Raw genomic sequence first — 5,182 nt, 5'->3', positions numbered from 1 at the left:
CCCTTAGTTACAAGAAATAGTTGTCCAAATTATGCTTCATGTACTCTGTGAAAAGTAATCCATAATACATTTGCTAATTTGAATTTTGCTAAATTCACACAAAAATGTTCACACAAAAATATTAAGCTGCTTCCCAGCTCGCAAAGATTTAATAGTGGAGTGCTGCAGTGAGGTCTCATCTTATTAAGATTTTATTATTTTACCAAAATAGAGCACAATATATTTTCAATATTATTGTAGGTGCTGCTGGCAGCGATGCTCATAGTTAAGGTTAGCTAATACTTTCCATATAAGATTCAATTTCTTATAACTTTATCAAAATTAAATTCTTTAGGCTGAATTTTTTTATGCCAGGTCTCTGCATCAGGCTGCATTTGGGGGTATGCTTCAGCTAACATGCTTCATCACTCCAGTGAATGAGGTAGGCAAAATATGTTTGCTCATTTTACAAAGTTTTAACTCTTTGATCCTCTTTTATTAAAAAGCTCCAGCACTTCCAAGCTCTGGAGCAGTTAATTGATAGTTAGCAGGGGAGTCACCCTGGTGTCCTGTATGTGCCTTGTGCCATCCCCAGGAAAATTCACCCACATTTGGCTGAGTTGTAAGACTCTGAAAATCACAGTTCACACATGGTCAGTCAAGGTTTGTTAGAGGTTGGCAGCATCATTCTCCAAAGATTCCATCTGCTCTAACTCTACTTCATCCGCTCCCAGCTTCTATGTGCTGACTGGACTCGTCATATATGATTCCCACAAACTGACTGAGCATGCTCCATCCCAGGAGCTAAGGGGGACCTCTACATCTACACAGGAAAAGAGGGGGGAAGATATAGGTTGGGATTGATAGGAGCAAGCTGTGGGTGATGGAAGCAATAGAAGACAAGTACAGGCTGAGGAGGGACACTCTGTCCCAGTCACTTCTGACCCCTCTGCCGGCCAGTGAGGTGTGTCAGGAGTGCAGGTATGTGGAGATCACAGTAAAAAATAGGGAAGTATCTCCGAGGTTTTGGAGAGACTCTTCAGCCAAGCATAACATTGCACAAAAAGCACTGGATGATCATAGCTAAACAATGTCTGGGCTACGTGGAATTGTCCATGCAAAATGGATAATAAGGAAAGTAATTGGAACCAAAATGCATAAAACTGCCAAAGTGAGAGTGACAAGGCTTGTGCTGGATTGTTATTTACTAAAGTTCTTTAACAAGCGAAAAACATTTCGCTCGTGATCCATTGCAGCAATGTGCCGTCGGAGACATTGTTCTTCTAAAAGCTTTGCCTGAGCGGAGGACCAAAAATGTGAAACATGAACTGGCTGAGATTGTTTTCAAGGTTGGAAATGTCATAGACCCAGTGACTGGAAAGGCCTGCGCAGGAACCAGGTTCCTGGAAAGCCTAACAGACTCAGAAAGTCTAACTGAGGCAGACACCACCTATCTAAGTGAAAAGTTCCAAGAACTAAAGGTTTCCTCAACAGAGAAATAAAAGGTGGGAAGAGGTTAGTAAACAGAGGGCTTTACCTCTCATCTTTACATGAGGGATTGGTTGTGCCCATTGTCTTAGGATGTAAAATCTTTCTATTGTTAGTAACAATAACTAATAAACTGAATTACTTCCAACACCAAAATGACAGAGATATTTTAAAATTGGGGAATTTATCAATTAGAAATAATGTGGAAATTTCTGCATGAGCATAAGCTTTATGTAGCCCACAAAAGCTTATGCTGAAATAAATTTGTTAGTCTCTAAGGTGCCACAAGTACTCCTGTTCTTTTTGGTTGCTTCTCTCTCTCTTGCTGAACTTTACTCTTTTGTGTTTTTAGCTTCCCCCATTCACTCTGCAGCAACTCTGCTAAAGATCCCTGCAGTGCCCAAAATACTGTGGGATTTGCTCATCAAGTAGGTTACTGCCAGCACAACTGTGACGTGAGAGTGGGGATAGGGACGTGCTGAATCTGGGACACATAAGGATAACAGCTTGAAAGTGCTGCTTGACCCAGTCCATGGAGCCCAGGGGCTATAAGGAGAGGCAGCTTGAAAGTGCTGCTTCATCCAGCCCAGTGAGTCCAGAGATTAATAAGGGGTCAACTTGACAGTGCTGACTGACCCGGTTTGCTCAGACTTGCTCTGTTAATGTATGTGTGGGTGTGGGTGTGTTCATCCGGTTCTGAGGCTGGAAAACCCAGCCCTAGGGAACCTAGGTCCTGCAGGATAGCTCCATTGGGAGGGAACCTAAGTCCTGCAGGATAGCTCCATTGGGAGGGAACCTAGGTCCTGCAGGACAGCTCCATTGGGAGGGGACTTGCAGAAGGGAGAAGTAGTGCTTTATATGAAAACACAAGTGACACAAGCAGTACGTTGATAGAATTACAGAATCCCCTCCCGCAGAAGAATAACCCAAATAAATGAGCATACCCCAAAGTAATGGGCAAACCTGGTAACAAACTGGTGGTGAGCAGTGGAGTTGCAGGTTTTTGCCTGGAGCTGGAGCAGAGCCGGAGCATTGGCCACTGTCGGAAGATAGGATACTGGGCTAGATGGACCTTTGGTCTGACCCAGTATGGCCATTCTTATGTTTTCTCATCCTCAGGCCCTTGCAGTAAGTTTATCTCTGTTTCCTCTCTAGCTATTTTACAACAGTATTTGTATCTTTCGCTGAGGTCTGGACCCCCTATGCAGAATTTGAGAGACATAAAGATCAAAAGTTATTTGCTAACATGAAAGGATGAATACATACTTAAGTAGCAGTAAGGTGATGGCTAGCACTGCCTCTCCACACACTCAGTTGTTGAATATAGCTTTCCTTGTTCAGACTGAAGTGTTAGTTTCTTTCAGTTACCCGCCTCCTCCTTTTCAGGGAATCTCTTCCTTCATTGAACTGTTGGTTTAATCAGAGTATGGCTCCCCATATAAACATTTCCCTTTCTATATATTTGTATTCAATTTAATATGATTTTTATCTTGAATGACATTCTTTCCCAGAAGGAAAGAGAAGTCATCAATAAATATTACAAAGAATAAAGAGAAAATACATGCCAAAATATACAGATGGGCAGGGGCAGAAAAAAGACTAAAATGGGAAGAAAGAGCAAATACTAAAAAGGCACAATAGTCCAAATTCTGCCATGTTGTAACTCTCTTGGTATAAGCTATGTTACACCAGGGATGTATTTCATCCAGTAAATCTCTTTTCATTTAATATAAAGATTAAAGTCTAATATGATAAATACTAAATGGTATTATACATCTGTTCCCATGCAAACAACTTTGTTGACTCAGAGTTACACTTGCACAAATACATTTCCTCAGAACAATGCAAACTCTACAAAATCATGTTAAGAAGGCAACAGTCATGCCCAACTCTCTAATCATTAGCCCACAGCCATTGTAATATTCCATCACACCAACACATGAATGATCTCACCAACACATTCAATTCCAGTTCAATACTACTGTCATCTTTAATACACACAACAGAGAACTGAAAATCCTGCTGCAGTGCACAATCTGGCACTCTAGGGTTACATTTAATAATAATTATGGTTCTAATTCATCAGCATATTTAAGCACATGCTTAATTTTAAGCAGTTGAGCAGTCCCATTAACATTAGTTAATGCAAACATCATTAGCTCCTGCTAGTCACTTCTCCAGCTGCCATCGTGCCATGGTCGGGGAAATTTGGCAGGACAATGACTGGAGGAGCAGCACGAAGAGAGCCCCTTTGCAGGTCAGAAGTCCTCTCTGGGTCTTGGGGATTTGCAAAACTGGAAGGCTGCACCTCTCGCTTCCTTTGGGGACCTCCTAAGGCCTTTCTCCTTTAAGGGAAGATATGATAGACACTTCATAAGGTGACTTTCATGGAGTTTCTTGGGCCTATGCTTATCCTTTCACAAGAATTTCCATGTGAAGATACAATTCGACCTTATAAATATTTATTATCAGGGCTGTCTGATTTTTTTTTAGAGCTCAGAGGGGTTAGTGGGGATATCAACAAAGCAAATGTCCCTATGAAGTTTTGATTCAGTAAGCTGTGAAATATTAACAGTTGGAGGTTAGAGCTAATGTGTGCAACATTTTTATGATGTATCTGGAATGGTCAAAACCAGCATCCTATGCGAAGGCACAGCTGGGAGAAAAAGAGAGGAATCCAATGAGTTTCTTTGTGTAGCAGACGTAAATAAATGTTACACTCTGGTTTGCTGAGGTAAAACTCTATTTTCTTCCAAGATTCTCTTCCCTATCACACTTAAAGTTTAAATACAACCAGTATTCCTGCCAAGTGACATACAGCTGACAGAGAAACAAAAAGAAACCTTTTAAAACTGATTTTACAGTTAAAATGGCATTCTACTGCCATAGAGTTATGGTTTCAGATATTTTAAAGAGCCTGTCCTCTGAGTTACAGACTAAAGCTGTGCAAGCACACCCCTCTGTCAATCTGGGGCCCTCTTAAAGTCGGAGGGACACCATGCAGTCTCAGGAGTCCACCCATGGAGGGACAGCTACAGGATCAGGACCTAGAAAGGTAAAAGCCATTCCCACAATGCAAAAAAAGAAAAGAATCTATCAAATGTAGCATGTCATTTCATGCAGTAAGCAAAATACTAAATATTTGTTTTTCATTGCTATTTTCTCAGGCTAGACAGCAATCAAGAAATATTTTCCCACCATTGTTTTAAGGCTACTATGAAGCTGACTCATTTTGTTCCAGGTGGCCTCCTGAGTGTCAGTTAAATGACACATTTCTTGGAAATACCTGCTGACTTCTTTACGTCCAGTATTAATGACTAGAGAATTGGTGAGCAGAGGCTGCCAAACTCATACATCTGGGTTGGATAATCACTACAGTACCAGCCCCACACTTCTGGTAACATAGGTCTGGGTGTAGCTGTGAATGTGAGAATGCAGGAGCTTATGAAAACATCCTAATTTTTATTAGCTAGAGATAGATCAACACAATGCAAGCAAGCAAAAAGAACTGGTGTCCCTTGTGAGCAAAACCTCAGTTTCTCTTGCTAAGGCTCTAATCTTGCAAAGATACAAGAAAGTGCACAGTAGCCCTGTTTGACTTTACTGAGGCTACACACACGTGTTAAAATTCAGGGCCTAAGGTTATCCCTTGCACTAACCCAGAGTGAAGATGTTACTAAGGCCTGGGCTACATTTAAAAGTTGTACCCGCATAA

At 41.2% G+C, this 5,182-nt stretch overlaps 1 pseudogene; it reads left to right on the top strand.

Annotated features, from left to right (window-relative positions):
* The first annotated feature begins 984 nt into the window (after nt 1-984).
* LOC127045377 (28S ribosomal protein S17, mitochondrial-like) lies at nt 985-1,481 on the top strand (annotated as a pseudogene).
* The last annotated feature ends 3,701 nt before the right edge of the window (nt 1,482-5,182 follow it).

Source organism: Gopherus flavomarginatus, chromosome 2 (assembly GCF_025201925.1).
Source record: "Gopherus flavomarginatus isolate rGopFla2 chromosome 2, rGopFla2.mat.asm, whole genome shotgun sequence".
Lineage (NCBI taxonomy): Eukaryota > Metazoa > Chordata > Testudines > Testudinidae > Gopherus > Gopherus flavomarginatus.
This window is presented reverse-complemented; position numbering and strand designations above follow the sequence as displayed.